We start from the raw sequence: 19,426 nt of genomic DNA on the forward strand, positions 1-19,426 counted from the left end.
TATGTGTTTCTGAGTCTTCTTATATATGAGCCAATATACCATCCTCCAGCACACCGTTAACATATGTCATGGAATTCACGGATTTTAAAGAGAGGCATATGGTCTTCAACAGTCAACATAACATTCAAGGTTTTCATCCTTCAAAAAGAACTTGTACAATTATCCAGCAGATTTTTACAACTGGAATGCTTGCATTTGAATATAGCCCCATGGGCCAGCGAAACATTAAATACACTCTCTGTTCTGTGAAATCCTGAAAACCACTTTCCTAGTTTAACTGTCTTTTGAGGAAATTACTATATATCTCCAACCTATATGTCATTCTTTTGCTGGTGCCGTTCTCTATGAAGGCGACTATTGTACAATTGGCCCACTTTAATAACGCTACCAGTTCCACTGGGATATTGGTGTCGGTGACAATGCTATGGGGGGGCCATATTCTGTAACACATTCATTCCAGCACACGGCAAAAAAAAACTGGTTTTGAGATTACTGGTGGCCACAAGGAGAATACCAAATATAGTCAAAAACCTTCCTATCCATACATTATGTATCAGAAAATCCGATTTTTAAACATTCGGACTTTCATCACTGTTCCCTTTTTTTAACTTGATTCGTCACCTCGGAACGCGAGGTAACCCAGCGCATTCAATATATATCACCAGAAGCAATGTGTCCAAAAACAGTGGAAGAAACCCTCCATAAGCTCTTTCCAGCCTGCCTTGACGCTTCAATAGCTGCAAGAGTTCTTTTCGTGACAGCAAAACTAATGCACAGCTCTAGCAGTTTGTTACAAACTAAACACAGACCTTATTAACTTGTGTTTTTCGGTGAACAGAAGCGGCAATACCACGCAGAGGCAAATACAAACTTTTAACAAATGTTGGTCGGCCTTCTCTTCACATTTCGACTCTCCATGACGTGATCTTTTCGAACCAACGATTTTCTATATATTAAATAATCCCTTCGCTGTCGTTCTCGTTGAAGAAGAAACAAACATATTCCTCGCTCAGTCACTTAGGAGAATCAGAAACTGTCCCCCTCTCCTACAGGCCGTAACATCAAACATTTTCACAGTAATTCAAACTTGAATTTGGCAATGGAACATACACCATGCAACAGCGCTCATCTTGGGAAGGTCTTGAAATCAATTCGGCCACTTTATAAAGACTGCTACAGGTACAACATCAATTCGTTCCTTTTCCAAATGAACTGCTGTTAGCGTATGTAAACAAGGTTTTCTGATTTGGAAGAGTGGTTCTGCAATTCGATCTCCTATTGGACTGGTGCCAAGAACTTCAACAAATCTACACGGCTTACCAACAATACACTCCAAGAATTTAACAATGAAAAGAAGATTCTATACAAGCTGGAAATTATTATGAAGCTCAACAAATGTACAAATCTATTTATGCCAGATATATGGCTGCTCAGAAATATTTTGAGGCCTTGGATTTATTACAGTCATCAAAACGCAGTAACTATTCTCTTTCAAGCGCGGCAGAGAAAGCAAAAAGAAGTGAATCTTTGATGCCAAAAACATGGCCTGTACACAACAGCAGTCGGCTGGAGTATTCTTCGAAACAATCCTTCAACGCCAGGTCGATTCCGGCTGTGGACATATCTTGGCTTTATAATCTTAACTCGGAGTCTGCAATCTCTTCCTAGAAGGAAACGTACCCGCCATGACACTTCAGATGTTATGTTGGAGATAAATGAAACTGCAGAAAGGTGCTCAGGTTTAAGCGATTTAGAGCTCGAATCTGATTATACTGAAAGAACTTTCTCTGAATTGGACAGTGGAAGTGACTGTGACTTGGAATGGGGATGCGAACTGCATGCAATTTGAATAGCAGAGAAGAGAATCGATTTTGAATTCATATTGGATGGCACCTGAAGTCATTCGTCAAACTCGACATGGCTTGTCTGCGGATATATGGAGTGTTGGTTGTACTGTTATTGAAATGGCAACAGGCAAACCTCCATGGAGCCAGCAATTTCAAGAGGTGGCTGCATTATTTCATATTGGAACAACAAAGTCACACCCACCAATTGCGTTCAAACGTATGACTGTGAGATGAATGTCAGAGAATGCAGATGGAGCAGCGCATTCAGGCAAAAAATGCGCAGTCTCTCAGAGAAAACGGATGCCCAGTCAGGTCAGAGGCAGCGCAGAGAGGGGCAGCGAATCGACAGAGTATATGGGCAGAGCGCAGGAGGTGCAGCAGAATAGAGCAGCGTTAGAATATTTCTTTAAATAGGGAAAGGACAGACAAATTTTGAAAAGAATGCAGCTGACATGGTATAGCCTTCCTCCGACTAAAACATTCAACCAACGCTCAAAAAGACCAAGAGACTAGGGTAATTTGTAGACTGTTAAATCTGCAAATTCGCCAGAGAAACGCTCTATTCACCATAAAGAACCTGCCCTTTTTTTTTTTTTTGAATAAAAGGTAAATGGTCGCATAACAGTGTGCACAAAATGACAGGTGCTTTTCTGCAAGACAATGTAATTGTGCAGGTAACGTTTCTTAGCACTGCTACAGAACTGGGCAGAGATTGCAGCTACAATTTTGCTGACAACATATTCATGAAATGTAAGACAGACATGCACAGAGATGCCAGGGAAAACAGGCCACGAGATGCCAGGGAAAACAGGCCACTCATCATGGCTCTGATACCATGTTAAACTTACATGGACAGCGAAACAGATGGAAAGATAAATCAGTGATTGCATTTTTATTAACAATAGATATAGTACATTTATAGTACACATATGTGACTCTTGGGATTCAGATCCCAAGGTCTCTTGGACTGCTTTGTCCATTCAACTTCCACGCTAACCCTTTAGGATTAGGTGTCCAACAAAAAACAAGAAATTCAAGAAGAAGGAATGTGAAGTACATTTGTATGTGGCTCAAAGGTACAAATCCAAGCAAAGCCAAATGTATTGAGATTGGAAGGGTGAGGGAACTGTACCCTCATTTGTTTATTGATTGAAAATAGTCTTTTGGAGGTCCAAAAGCTTTCGGTTGGGAGGAGTGATCCAGGGGATCAGTAAAGTGCTAAAAATTCAAAGTGTTCAAATGTTCTCAAACCCAATTCCAAAATGTAGATCTCACCGACCTGAACCCAACGCAATATGAATCACTAAAAACCAATATCGCATACTCCCGATATCACGTTCTGATCATTTTGCCAAACAGGTAAAAATTTTAAATGTTGGGTGAAGGAATACTAGCTGGGCAATTCGTACGATGAATAAGAAGGTTGACTGTACAAGGCTGACTATCCCTTAGGTCAATGGCAGGTTTCCAAGTGGCCTCATGTGATTGGCTTAATATTTTTAACATTTGATTGGTTGTGGCATATTATATTTGGACCAATGATGGGTTGCCACATGGCACCTGAAGGTCAATTAAAATTTTGGTATGGATTGGCCTAAGGCCTGACCAAATTCTAATGAAGGACTTCAAGATTTGCAACAGAATGCCTTATCGCGACACCACTGGGTGAATCTTAACTCATATAGCATCAAAGTTGTATTTAAGTTTTCGGTGGATTGAAGTTTGGGGAGGGGGGCGGGACTGAGCCTCTAGCCCCTATGTTGAGGGACAAAGTCCCCTAGGGTTTTGGGTCAACACCCTAGTAGAGCAGGGGTTGTCTACAGTAAAAAAAAGCATTCCACACAACCATGATACTTAAATAAGCAAACTACATGAAGAGAAGTGCACCTGCAGGTCCTTCGTTCAGTTAGATCCAGCCAGGGTCCAAACCTCTTGGAGTTCCTCTCGATCCTTGAACCTGCAAAACAACCGATTCAAAGAATCATAGCGATCTATGGATCAAGTATCATATAGAAATCAACTTCATAACATATTGAAATGTGGTTAGTTATACACTTGAAGCAATTATTCATATGTAAATCATAACAATAACATCATATGCATGAAGAAGATTGATTTCGGGAACAAGACAAATGTTTATTTATTGCAGATAACTAAAGCAAAGCAAGGAATGAAATCACCTGAATCTTCCTCTTGCTGGCTCCAAGCAGAACCATCTAATCCCAAGTCTTCAAAAGGCTCCTTCCATGACTCACACAACGATATCTCAACTAGTGAAATGACATCATAACTCAAGGAAACAAGGGTTTCTTGTAATGGGGGAAGTGCTGGAAGCACAAGGATCTTCAGATCCGATCAGGGATAATCTCAGTAGAGTAATTTTCTCTCTATTCTCTCCTCCCTTAGGCCTTCCCATTGAAGCCTTTTTATACTTCTCCCAAAGTAGTTTCTTAGTTGGGAATTCATTGGGAACAGTTGGGCCACGGGCACTAATAGGTAATCAATAGGTAAAACCCATGATCTCCACCCGAAATTAAGGAGATTTAATTATTTTAAGTGTCTTAAGACATATACGCAGGTTGGGTATACACTGACCCACATACACACACATTTAGCTCAAGGCAATGTCACGTATAGGGAGTAAAACATTGTTTTTTAAGTATTTGGACCAGGTTTGGAAGGAGGGGTTGCCCTAGGCCATAAATGCAGCATCACAAATATCAACGGTAATATTTGGAGCTATAATAGATGCCCCCTAATATATGAGTTTAGAAGGGGTACATGATGGTCGAAATGTATTAAGTACATGGAAAGGAAACCTATCAAAAAACTGAGAAGGATTTCACTAGATTTTAGCCTACCAAGCCACAAAAGGAGATCAGAAAGAAACACTGTTTGAGGTGGGCATACCCATGCTCAGAGAAAGTAAAGCATGTTCGCATATCAAGTACAAGCGGATCCACTAAGTATACAAGTATAGAAGACTGGAAATACATAATGTATCATTTGATCATGATCGAACAAGTACATGTCTGAATATCACATCTAAGAATGTCAATGATGTTGAAGGATGAAGCTAATCATTGATATCAAAGAATGATCCCAATAGTACCAAATGAACATGATGGAATAAGATGGTACTACACTGCAAAATCGAGTGCTAGCATATAGAATGTCACCATGAATCACTGCAACATAAAAGGTGGAATGGTATTAACTAGCAGAAATAGGAGAAATTGTCAAGTGATCCAATGAATGCTGATGCAACCCAAGGTCTTCACTGACCACTGTGGTACATTTCTACACAATGGGAATGAATGAGCTGAAGTTGACCATGTGAGAAATCATTTGATTACTGATCATTGATATATACCATTAAAAAACGCGAGAGTACTCATTGATGATTATAATGAGAGTCAGGGTACCCCAATATAATCTAAAAAGTGTGAATAAATGATCTGAAGTCAAACACCTGGAAGAATCTATCGATCAGAGGAAAATGATGGTTTCCCACTGTCAATAGCAAAGGATCTGCGACTAATGATTGGAAACCCCAAGGTACTGCCAAATGGACTCTAGACCTTTGCCCCAAAGCAATAAGTCGTAGTCGATGGGGAAAGATCCACTAGAAGGAAGGCATTAAGGCATCCTTCATCAATCTAGCGTGAATGTAACCCGTAGGCCAAAATATTGTGGAAGGAATCAGACGAAAAAGATGTAGTAACCTGACCGAAGCACGTTTCTAGCATACACAAGATGTGGCTAGTGCATGACAGAAAACCTCTGAACCAACCAATAATGAAAGTTGACACAGAGGCGAGGTATCCACCAATAGGGTCAAATGGAAACCAAGGTACTGCATGAATCCCAATGTGTGATAGTGTAAGCTAATTTTGAACACAAGGGAAACCACTAAGTCAAAGACCCATGATACTGATCGATGCTGAGCACAAGGTGACCTATCAATAATGAAAATAGGGTCAGGGTGTAGCTCTAGGTCTGTCCTCAGAGCAAGGTGTCGTCGTCGATAAGGACAAGACCCACCAACAAGAAGTCAATGGAGACCTTCTCAAAGTGGCACGAGTAAAGGACCAATATAATTGATGTGATGATAGACAAGACACTGACAACCAGGGATGGCTGACTGAAAAATGAGTCAAGAGACACCGCAAAGAGGCCGACTCAGGCTAACTTCCCTTGAACAAAAGCACGACTCAATGATGACTATGTGGCAGCATATGATGACTCTGTATAAGTTCGTTATGCAGGAGGCATGAACGAACTCTCCATATGATTGGAAGAGATAACCAATCGGAGGAGAACAAACTCAATAAAAAGGTTAAGGCATACCTAAGTCAAACTACATCCCGCCCAAATGAAGGAGACTTTGTTTTTGAGTGCTTTGTTCAAGGGTGACACGACTGACTCTAGCTGCCGACAATAAATGGAAATATTGTCCCGCTCCCGCTATTTTTTTGGAATATATTTTTTTTTTCTTTTTCTTTAAGCTGGAAAAAGAATAAAAGAATGCTATAATATAGTGGAAAGAACGAGTGTCGGTGAAGCAGATGATCTAGTTCCTGGGATTGGAACAATCCTATGCTCAATGCAGGGAGGCAAAAACTGGTCAAAGACACTCAAAGGTATGTTCCTTCCACAGGTCATAGGGTGTCAAGTTGCAGAAGCTAAGGGATTGCAAGTTTGATTTTGCAGATGACATGGTCAAAAAGTGGCTTAAACATGAGTCCAAGTGAAGCCGACTCAAGGCCAAAAGGTGCAAATGGTCAAAATGTAATGCAGTAGTACAACTCAACACGAAGGAGCCTCTAGGGTATATGGCCAGAATGAAGTGAAGAAGCAAAGAGGAATGAGTGTTCATCGCATAAGTCATGGCGGGACTACAGAGGACTCCTGGGCCTAGTCAAATCGAAGCAGCATGGGCAACAAATGTCAGTGAGGTGCTAACTACGATTCCCATGAAAAGGATGGCTCTACCATCGTGCCATGGTTTAAAAAATCAGCGAGTGAAGATGGTTTATGAACCATAACACGATGGGATTGACCCTATGGCAAGTGTATCGACAAATGGAGGCTAGTATGCAAAACGCAATGGAAAAATGGCTTCCCTAACCTATATGCCGGTGAGAAAACGATACTTTCCATGACGGGTTAGCAGTCAAGGAACCGACTCGAAACTGTCGAAAAAGCGTCCAAAATGTCCTAGAAAACAAACCATTCTCGACATTCCAAGCTCCCAAGTTAAAAGTTACATGAGACAAAACAAAATCAAGTTTTGAAAAAAAACTTGACATTTTCAAAGATTATAAAATAGTTTTTTGGCTCACCATTGCTATCATTTGAGTTGAGAGCACAAGGAGTGGAGAAAAAGAAGCAAGCTTTTCCTTTTGCCAAATCCGACTATTCAAATCTTCCCAAAATCACTAGGTAACCCCCAAACTTGTCTTGTATCAATTTGTGATTGGTTTTAAGAATTTTAATTAAAGTTTCACCGCAGAATTTATGTCAAAAATTTTGTTGCGACATATACGTGGGTTGGCTATATGCAACCTCCATATACGCACGCCCTAGATGTGACTGTGTATGAAACAGACCCACGTATATGCCGTTTAAACTTCAAAACAAAAAACTAACGGTCCAAACTTCTTTTTTCCTCAGGATGCCAGTCACTTGGAGGGAAAGGGAGCATGCCACTGTTGATGATGAGGTTATGAACGATCAACAGGCCTTGGATGCCTTAAGAGGATGCGGTTTGCTAAAATTTTTCAAAATGCCAAATATGAAGGCAAATACTTGCTTGCTCGAAATGCTCATTCACTACTGGAGCGTCGAGGACGACTCATTCATGATTGATCAAATGTCACTGAGGATAGATATTGAGGATATCTATTTTATCACAGGCCTTTCCCAGAGGGGAGAGGTAGTACATTCCACGGGTTGATCACGAGGTAGCCTTTCTATCGAGGACTATGTGCATATATATTGCCGGGCCATCCAGAAAAGATTGGAAGCCAAATTCCAATCAAGCACGTAGAGAGTTTGTCATTGAGGATCATCCTGTTCACTATAGCCAGAGTGAATGGATCAGCTTCCTTACACCAGGCTTCACAGCTTGCCATGAGCTTGGCAGTAGACTGTCTCACCACAGTATTTGATTGGTGTACTCCTCTTCTCACCAACTCGAAGAGCCAACTATCATCTATCAAAAAAGGCTAGACCAAAAACTTTGGGTATGGGACCATTTTGTGCTCCTTTTTCGAGAGGGTCCCAGTGCTACGCCCGAGAGTAACAGTTCTGATTAGTAGCTCATGAGATCCACGGATGGGCAGGTGGGTTGATCTAATGAAATGACTAGGAGGCGGGGATGTACCATAGACAACTTTTGACGATGATTTCTTCTCCTAGTGGGAGCAGTAGATCATCGTAGTGGATGATTACCCATATGCCGCTTTGGACTTCCAGGGAGATCCTGATCTGGCATTACCACCAGCCACGACATGGGGAAATATAGGTAATAAAGATTTTTGATTTTATGATTTTTATGACTTTTAAAATATGAAAATGAACTTGAAAAATATTTTTGATGGGATTCAAATGAATAATGTAATGATCATATTCCAGATATTGTGCCAGTATGACCAAATGATTTCCCATAGCATGGATGTCGCAGCCGAGGTGCCGAAGAGGCGGCTGCCAATACAGAGCGACTCCTATACACATTTCAGTGGAACTTGGTGAGATTATCCCACCGAGTACTGATGGAGGCCATAGAGGATCTCCCTATATACATGCAGCATCATGTGGTTGGAATGCCACAGTACTGGGTTCGGACTCTTAGGCGTGTGGCCAAAGCAGTGGTCATCTACTTAGCTGCTCATCCTAAGTCGGCGCATTAGATGTGTTGGACATAATTATGGGCATTTGAATCCCAATTTTTGTATATTATTTTGGACATACTTATGTACATTCGGGATGTTTTATGATATCTCTCTCTCTCTCTCTCTCTCTCTCTCTCTCTATATATATATATATATATATATATATATATATATATAGATATATATATACAGTTTCAACTTTTTGATGCTTGATTTTATTGTGATAAATGAGTGATGTGTCAATCTAAAGCTTGATTAGCAATAGAATCTGCTAACCAATTATGAGATCTTGGAATGTGCAAATAAGTAATGTAAGTAAATGATCTTTGCAACACCTTCACTCTTAAATATTGGCGATATAAACATGGATCCCTTACCCGATAAATGTTATTCAATTGTGGCACTATTAGTTGTGAATCAAGATAGACTACCAACGAATTGATTCCATAAGAAATAGCTTCGGATAGTAAATTAATGACGACAATATACTCAGCCATATTATTTGATGAGGGACCAATGCATACTCCCCTTGACACCATCAACTGACTAGTTGGATAGTCGATCACCCAAGCTGTGGAACAAGGTTCCGAGTGTGCTGACTAGCACCATCGGCGAATCCAAAATAGACCAAGTCATACATCAACACCTGCCACAGCAGATCAAAAAATTTTGATATCAAAAACTCCCTACAAAAATATAAAATGTACAAAGAAGCCATTGGCTAGCTGCTAATTAAGCAAAGTACTTCTTAAGGTAGAGTTCGTTTCGGAGCTCTGCCAACTTGTTTCCTTCGAAATCAACTAAATCATATGCCCCTTTTTTCTAAAACTTGTTTAACTTTAAAGGGACCCTACCACATAGGCTTGAACTTGCCTACCCCCAAGGCATCTTTATCTTGGTCATAGACCAAGACAAGGTCGCCTTCAAAAAAGACTCGAGGACAGACAACTCTATCTTACTAAGTTTTAACCCTTTTCTTATGAGCCTCATTAATTATGGTGGCATCTCGACGCTACTCATCGAGATGTTCCAAATGAAGGAGGTGCTCTTCGAGACTCGAAGTCTCGGGGAGGAGCTCAACAGCCAGTTTAAGGGATGGGATTTTGCATTCAATGGGAAATATAGATTCCAATCCGTAAACTAACTGAAAAGGTCTAAAACCTGTGGCAGTCTTTACCGAGGTTCGATATGCCCAAAGAGCTGGATACAACATAAGATGCCAATTGGACCGATTTTTTTTGCTCGTCCTTTGTAGGATCATCTTAAGGGTTTTGTTCACAGCCTCAACCTGTCTATTAGCTTGAGGATAATATGGAGACGAGTGCTCCTGTCAGAAACCCAATTTAAGAGCCAATTCAGACATTAGTTGGTTCTGGAAATGACTGCCATGATTAGTGACAATCTCTCTCAGGATACCGAACCTTGAGATAATTTGATTGAAAAGGAACAATGCCACTGTTTCACTATCATTTTTATAAGTTGTCATGGTCTCAGCCCACTTCGTGAAGTAGTATACAACCATGATAATGTACTTGTGATTCGTTGCTGAAGGTGGATTACAAGTTGTGAAATCAATACCCCACTTACTAAAAGGACCAACAACGACAATGGGGAAAATAGGAGCTGGATACGCGCACATCTTCTGAGTATAAACTTGACAGGGGTGGTAGCATTTGACCGCTTCAACACAATCTTTGAAGAGCGAAGGCCAAAAGTAGTTGGCACGCAAGATACACTGGGTTGTAGCAAGCGTGAAAGATGACCACGACAAGCTCCATTGTGGCAATCATTGAGCATAGACTCTGCTTCCTCTAAGGTTAAAAAATGCCTAAGGATTGAATCAACCCCTCAGCAATATAATGTATCACCAATGATGACATAGTTCTTAGCCAGGTGACATAATTTTCGATGTTCATCCTTAGAGAAAGTAGAGGGAAACTTCAAAGTCCGGAGATAGACAATGATATCTCCATACCAAGGGTCTACTGAAGAGATGAGGAATAGATGTTCGTCAGGAAAACTTTCCTCATAAACAATATCCTCTCCACAAGGTAGCTCGGAAATTAACTCCGCGAAAACCAAAGATTTCTTAGACTTGGCGGACAAGAACTCGAGATTGAATTCTTGTAAAATTACAATCTGTCGATTGTGTTTGCCCCCAATCACTCGCCTACTGAGGACAAATTGGAACGGATTGACCGCCGCTAAGACAAAAGATTTACGTAGCAAGATATAATGGTGAAGCTGCTGGACAGCATGGACAGCTAGCAAGGCCAACTTCTCAATAGGAGAATAACAAAGTTTAGGACCTACCAAGCCTCAGCTCAAGTAATAAATCACATGCTTTATGAGAGCATCATCTTCCTGAATGAGAACCATACCTATGGTTGATTCTGCAGCGACGAGATATAAAAGGAAATCCCTACCATAATCCGGTGGACTCAAAAGCGGGGCAGAGACTAATGCCTTTTTTAAGGCATCAAAGGACCATTGCACAATTTCGTCCCATATGAATGGAACTCCTTTCCGCAACAAACACATAAACCCTTTAGTGATCTCAACATAATTCACTTTAAAAGAAATTAGCCTTCCCCTGAAGACTTTGAAGTTGTTGAATAGAGGATGGGGGAGGCAACTGAATTATTGCCTCTACCTTGAAGGGATCAACACGAATCCCTTCAGTTGACACAATGAACCCTAACAACCGACCTGATGTAACTGTGAAAACACATTTATTTGGATTCAATCGGATCTTGTAAAAACGACATCGTTCGAAAACCAATCGAAGGTGACCAGGATGATCGATTCTCTTTTGAGAACGAGTAGCTAAATCATCTAAGTATGCTTCGATGACATGCTTGATGTTGTGGAAAGCGTATGACATGGCCCGCTGAAAGGTTGCTCCAGCATTTTTAAGACTGAAAGGCATCTTTTTGTATGCAAAGGTACCCCAGGGACATATGAAAGTTGTCTTGTGCTGGTCTTCTGGACGGATAGATATTTGATTATAACCAGAGAATCCATCCATGAAGGAAAAAATCTCATTACCCACACATTCATCAACTATCTGATCAATAAACGGTGTGGGGTAATTATCTTTCAGACAAGCTTTGTTCAAATCCCTAAAGTCAATGCATACATGGATTGTTCCTTGCTTTTTATCAACCGGAACTGGATTAGAAACCCAATCCATAAGAGGAACAGGGTATATGAAACCCGCCTTGAGTAGCTTTTCCACTTCAACTTTAATATCCGCTGCTTTCCTAGGATTAACCAGCCGAAGATTTTGACAAATCGGCTTAGCGTTTTCATACGTCTTAATCTCATGCTGAACGATGGATGGATCAATACCAAGCATTTCTTCATAAGACTAAGCAAATACATCCCAAAACTCTTTGAAGAGGTTAGTGTAAATTTGAATCTCTTCAGGGGAACACTCGGCTCCGATGAAGACATTTTCTATCACGCTAGGGTTCCTAGAGATGTTTATTGGTACGGTTTTTGAAATGACCAACATGTTACCTTCGACACAAATGTGTGTTGGAGCCAAAAGGTTTGAAACTGTACAAACATCGCTAGTAAGCAGATTGGAAAACCTGGACTCGACCTCTCGCAATGGGGGAAGAAAATATGAACGATGGTGTAAGTCTCCCCAAGGTCAATCTACACCAGTCATTGCTTCTAAGATCGCTTCTTCTGATGGTAAAACTGTATCTAAGCAATCCATAGTGGAGGTAGAATCAAGGGTCCAAGCTGGGGCCACATCACCATCTAACTCCTCTTCAAAGAAAGGAGTAGAATGGTTGTCTACAGAGTTGACGATAAATTGATATCTAAGCTTTGCTGCAGACATAAGAAATGCCATTCCACCGACTTGTCCTTCATCTAATGTGGTCGTAGGCGAAGGCAAGGTCCAAGGGTCTGAAAAATACTAAGTTCAGAGGAAATCTTCCCATGAAGACTCCTTGGATGTTGAAATGACATTGATTCTAGCAATAGGAGAGGGAAAATCAAATGTACACATCAATGAAGAATACATCCCAACTCCCAGATTCTCAGTAGGCAGACGGGGGTTATCCACTAAGGGAACAGTAGAATCCAAAGTTGCTCAAGGGTCAACTGGAGAATAATCCAATTGATCAACCTTAACGATTTTCCCCTCATAAAGAAAGCAAATAAGATGAAAAAAACTTGAAACAATGACATCCATTCTGTAAATCCAATTTTGTCCTAAGAGGAGATTGTAATCTAGGTTAGCATCAATGAATTCTACTTCGATATTAACGACCTTTCCCCCAACACATATAGGAAAGGCTGAGATAATCCCATGCGGCCTATGAGAATGCCCATCAAACGCTGTTAGGAGGGTAGGTGAAGGAACAGCCGAAGGGGATCAAATGGCCTTCTAGCATGATATAGACATTATAGATGTGGAAGCTCCCTCATCTACAACTATTCGAAAAATATTAGTTTTTCGATAAGTAGACTTGATTTGAAAAGCCATATGATGAGGAAGTCGCTTTTTGACATTAAGCATGTCAAAAGTGAGCATTAAGGAATTATTTGGATCAACTGGCCCTATCACTGAAAGCAAAGCACTTCATTGAGTTGGACACGACTGGAGGACCTCTAAAGCAGACATAGCGCATGGACTCTGGGCCAGCTCCTCAACAATGGAGTAATTCTAGGCAGCCCTAGCATTAGGGTTGATAGTCGTGCATTTAGCGGAACCTTTCGGTATCCGATGTATATTCTCGACAGAGGGTCACTCAATATGAAGTGGGTCGACAGTTCTGGGAGTAGATTTGTCCTTGGATGTTTCAGTTTCACCATAATCACATGACTGAGTGGCCACATTAACATGAGAACCCATCATGAAAACATTCGATGATTTATCCCCTTCCTAGTTGCCCCCTGCAGAGGTACCAGGATTTGAGTTTGCACCAACAAGCAATTGCTGCCCTTGGGGAAAAGGGTTGGTTAACACAGCTTGAGAGCTAGAAGACCCTTGCTTCACTAACAAGCACTGAGCGTCTTGAATTTTGGGGTAGAGATGAGTGAAATGGTCTCCATTGCATAACTTGCATGGAAACTTAACTTTATTTTGGGACTACTTTCCATCCTCACCAGCACTATTATCAGGTTTGTTTGTGTCAGCTTTCCATTCTTGAATTGTCTTCTTACCTCGTCCTTTCTTCTTCCCATTGTAATTTTGATTTTCTCTAGGGTTGGAAGATTGGACGACATTAATGGAAGAGGGTTGGGAAGGCGAAGAGTTAGATGATGTGACCTGATTGGTAGGAGCAGTTTATAAAGACAACTGCTACAATTGGATCAATAGGTTCACTGTATTGGTGTCTATTACCCAACGATACCATCCACATGACGACCTAGCTTTGATTTGGCTATATCAACCTTAGTCCTAGGAGCATCATGCAAGATTTTCTGAAGAACTCTAGATTGAGAGTAAATCAATTCTAACTGTTGGGCCCGAAAAATAGCTTGCTCTTCAGAATAGACTCCGGACAGAGAGACATCCTTAGAAATATTAGGTTGTAACGATTTCAAGAACCATTCGAGACGGTATTCAGGAAGAATTTCAGCTTTAATGAGCCTCTTTCTCCCTCTCTATTCCTGAATATGATCAGAGATGTGAGTTTCCGTATCTTGATGGAAATTGGCCAGAAGTTCAGTTCCGGCATCATAACAGATGGGCAACTGGATATGGTTTAGAAAAATGTTAGCCAAATCAGCTAAAGATGTAAAGTTTCCCCCTGGAAACTCTATATACCACTTGGCCGCATTTCTAGTTAAGGTGCGTTGAAAAAGTCTCAACCTAACCGAGTCATTGATGAGGGAGTTTGATGAGCACCACAAATGGAATGTGGTTACATGGTCGCCTAGGTCTTCACCACCCTTCCCCTCGAACTTTGGAATATCTGATTGGATTTTGGTTGGGACGAGAGGCCAGGCTAGATTGTATTTGATTGGATCATTTGTCAATTTCGTGAGATCTGGAAAATTCAACGTTGCCAGAAAAGGAAGCCTAGGATGACCTTGGGGATTTCACTTAGATTGTGTGAAGTTCCCAAAGTTATGAAAAGATTGGCCTGGATTTTGAAAGGCACCAGGTTGCATGAAGTAACTAGTAGAACCCACTGAGCCAAAAGGTGACCCTTGTGGTCCAGCAGAACTCGGAGTTTGACCAACTCTAGCCGAAACACCTCCAAAACTAGTGAAGTTCCCTCCGAAAGCACTATAAGGAGTCGATAACCCTTGATAAGGATTCAAAGCGGTAGCTAAAGGAGGAACACTTCGAAATGAACTAACTGTGGAGTACGACGTATTCGCTTGTTGGCCAAAAAATGGATTCCTAGTTCCTATACCACTAACCGCAGGATTAGTCCAACCTTGAAAGGGATTACTGCCTTGACCTATAGAAGAAAGAGGCACAAATGCTATCGTTGGTTTGGAATGTGGTATATGACCAGTTGCAAAAGGAAAACCCTGAAATGAAGTTGATCCACTCATCATGGATGTGGAGGCACTGAACGAAACTGACGGAATACCTTGTGACTGGGTGCCAAACAGGAAGAATCTAGAACTGGATGCATGTGCTTGGGAACTTCCACTCATCGACGGAATGGAAGTAGACCCAAACAAAGATGTGTTAGCAGTAGACCCAAATAAGGATGTAGAAGGGATGGAAATGGTTCCTCCCCCTTGTACTGATATAGGATTCTGCGTGCTTGTAGCACTCGCGGTGAATGCCATGCTCCTAGCAGTGGGCATCAAAGGGATGTGTGTGATGTGACCTGGACTTGAAGGTCTGTGTGTTACAGTCCCAACGTATACTACTGCGTCAGGATGATCAGAAGAAAAAGGAGAATTTAGGGCTGCTAATGGCTTTGAGAGTTCTTCTACCTCAATATTATCTTCCGACTGGAAGAGGACTCGAGAAAGAACTGGAGTGTTCCTCTTTGGCTCTGTGGTAGTACCAGGCCTATCTTGTACACGAATGCCCCCAAGTGGAGGATCAATCCCCGATGCATTGGCTGCCACTGGGTGAAAACCACTGGCAGTATTGCCTCTGCGCCTTCTAGGAGAAGGCTCTAAACTTGGTGGTGAAAGACCACGAAGTCTTCGAGACTGTCTAGGCGATCGGTCAACCACTTTGAATTTTTTATTAAGATCTAATTAAAGACTCAAGAAAAAATGAAAGCTAGGCCAACAAAGAGCACAGAGCACACACTAAAAAAAGTCCCTAAAAGATATCAGCCAGTCAAACAAATTTCAAGTATTTCCACTCCGGGTGATGAGGACCGAACACCAAAATACAAGAAAGTGAAGTAGGGGCCTTAAGAAGATAGTCTGGCATAATCACAGCCTAGGCCTACTAGCGAAGGTATTAGAAGAAGTTACACTGACCTCCAAACAACAGCTTGTGCCGGTGCAAGCCCCCAAGCTTCGCAAGGGTTCCCTCCAGAAGTACTACTAAGAGTGATACAACGTCGATCTCAGGTGCCATGTATTCCCCTCTGCAGCCACCTGTGTAGATCCCTAGGATAAGAAACTAATGTTACCAACTCGTGTCAGAAGCCAGGCGGAATAGTATTGAGGTAAGATCCGACAAGTAGGAGAGGGGGTATGTCTCTTCCTTATTTTCAAAAACCCTCATGTTTAACTCCCAGATATGGAGCTTTCCTGGTCTCCCTAATGCTATTGGATTTGCACTCGTTATTTAGACTTCTACGTTTGACAGTTTAAAGTGGCCTTGGATATTTTTCTCTCCACTCACCTAATCCAAGGCCCTAAATATCCTAAAACTTGTTGGTGTGTCTAGATTGACAATATAAAAAAATTCTAGTATATTTTAGTTAGCACTTGTTTTTAAATGGGTTGTTCTTAAGTCAAGGGATAAATAGAAGTGAAACTTGTGGTGTTCTTTGATGCAAAAGAAATTAATAAAAACCAAACTATATGCAAATGCAATTGTTTGTTCTTCGATGAAAGAAATTTCTACCAGGTTCTAAGGAACTTCTAAGAAAGCAATAAATTTCTCTTTTCTTTTCTTTCAACAAGCTTCACACTCACAAAAACTAACAAAAACTATGGATGCCCTAAAATATGCACAAACTATCCTAATGCAATGAGTATATGCTGATGCAAAAACTTAAGACTACTCTAAAGCAAAGAATGAAAGTAAATTGTTTATCACTTCTAATTAGCCACTTAAGATGTTTAGATAGAATATAAGTTCCTAAAGCTCATTTTCATCCAAACACTAAAAGCAAATCTCAAGACAAAAAAAATACACTTTCACTCGCAAAAAGAAACCAAATCAAAACAAGGAAAAAGAAAGCAAAAACCAAGTTTTCAAGAAGTTTTATTCAAAAGAAAAAACAAAAAACAACTTTTCAGAAGTGCCCCAAATACTATTGAAAACTTTGAGACTGAAAAAATAGGCAACAAAAACACTTTGCAAGTTATCAACTCAAAATGGGCGAAAACTCAACAAAATAGTTGTTTCAAGATGCTCTTAATGACCAAAAAGCAGCAAAAAGAGCTTGGTGACAATGATCAAAAGACCAAGAAAGACAAATTTCAAAATCATCACTCAACAACTTTCAAAAACCGAGAAAATAAAATGGCCACAATATGTAGTTTTGACACAAAGCAAGAAGATCACAAAGATAAAGTTTGTCACAAAGATTGAAACCAATATTTCTACTCTGGAAGACCAGAACAACCAATATTCTCAGAAAGAAATATCATGTGCTGAAACACAAATGATGACACTTGCAACAAAACAAAAACAAGAACAAAACTTTCCACAACATGAGAGAATTTGAAACCGGAAACTTGCTGCAAAACTAAAGACTGACAACAAAAATTGATTGCTCAGGAAATACTTAGACCAGCAAACACATCTTCTGAAAGAGAAAGACTTGACAAAATCTTGGAAAATTAGGGTATACGCGACTATGTCAATACACAGTTGCGTGTATATGCAATTCAACCCAAAGAAACCTGTGTAAACGTGAGATCATATGGGGAATCTTGCGTGCATATGCTATTGTAACCTGACAAAACTGCGTATATAACAGTTCACAAGAAGAAACAAAAAAGAGGTTTGAAGATACTTCTCAGACTTAAAGTCTAAGTTCTTATAGGAACAGACAAACCAATTACAGCAAGAACAACTATGGCTGAGCCCTGATTGGCTTAAAATAACCCAAACTATGAACAACAATACTGTTGTCCTCAATGGAGTCACCAATTCAGTTGAGGGACAAAGTCCCCTAGGGTTTTGGGTCAGCACCCTAGTAGAGTGGGCGTTATCTATAGTAAAAAACAAGCATTCCACATAGCCATGATACTTAAATAAGCAAACTACATAAAGAGAAGTGCACCTGGGGGTCCTTCATTTGGGTAGATCCAGCCAGGGTCCAAACCCTCTTGGAGTTCCTCTTGATCCTTAAACTTGCAAAACAACCAATTCAAAGAAGCATAATGATATATGGACCAAGTATCATATATAAATCAACTTCATAACATATTGAAAGGTGGTTAGTTATACACTTGAAACAATTATTCATATGTAAACCATAACAATAAGATCGTATGCATGAAGAAGATTGATTTTGGGAACAAGACAAATGTTTCTTTATTGCAGATAACTAAAGAAAAGCAAGGAATGATATCACCTGATTCTTCCTCTTGCTGGCTCCAAGCGGAACCGTCCTCCGGATCTGTCCAATCCCAAGTCTTCAAAAGGCTCCTTCCATGATTCACACAAAGATATCTCAACTAGTGAAATGACATCATAACTCGAGGAAACAAGGGTTTCCTGTAATGGGGGAAGTGTTGGAAGCACAAGGATCTTCAGACCTGATCAGGGATAATCTCAACAGATAATTTTCTCTCTATTCTCTCCTTCCTTAGGCCTTCCCATTGAAGCCTTTTTATACTTCTCCCAAAGTAGTTTTTTAGTTGGGAATTCGTTGGGAATAGTTGGGCCACGGGCACTAATAGGTAATAAACAGGTAAAACCCATAATCTCTACCTAAAATTAAGGAGATTTAATTATTTTAAGTGTTTTAAGACATATACGCGGGTTGGGAATACACTAGCTTGCGTACACACACGTTTAGCTTAGGGCAATGTCGCGTACAGGGAGTAAAACACTATTTTTTAAGTATTTGGACCAGGTCTGGAAGGAATGGTTGCCCTAGGCCATAAATGCAGCATCGCAAATATCAAGTGTTAGATTTGGAGCTATAACACCTTGGACACTGCACTACCCATGAGAACGCAGGTGGAGCGACCAAGGGTTTGGGTTTTATCCCCAGCCCAAGGTCTAGACCTTATACCATGTAACCAGAGGCGGATCGCATCAGAGAGTTGGTGGATGGGTGCAGAAATTTGGGGACCAACCCCGGTTTATATGGTGCAATGGAACTGTATGTCGACATACCAAGGGGATATGTCGACGGGGTTGGGCGGTTAGACCCAGCCCCTGGGTGCATGGCTCCATGTGGCCCAAATTTTCGTCTAAAAGGAATCATTTGGAATCTAAAGAAACCAAAAAAACACACCTAAACTGATGGGAATCTCTCCAGCATCGGGTGAAAATGGCACTTGGTGGTTCCAAAAAAGGCTCAATTCATAGAACAGTTAGTA

Source organism: Pinus tabuliformis, chromosome X (genome assembly GCF_031772625.1).
Source record: "Pinus tabuliformis cultivar Carrire ecotype Pingquan chromosome X, CPIR1, whole genome shotgun sequence".
Taxonomy (NCBI): domain Eukaryota; kingdom Viridiplantae; phylum Streptophyta; class Pinopsida; order Pinales; family Pinaceae; genus Pinus; species Pinus tabuliformis.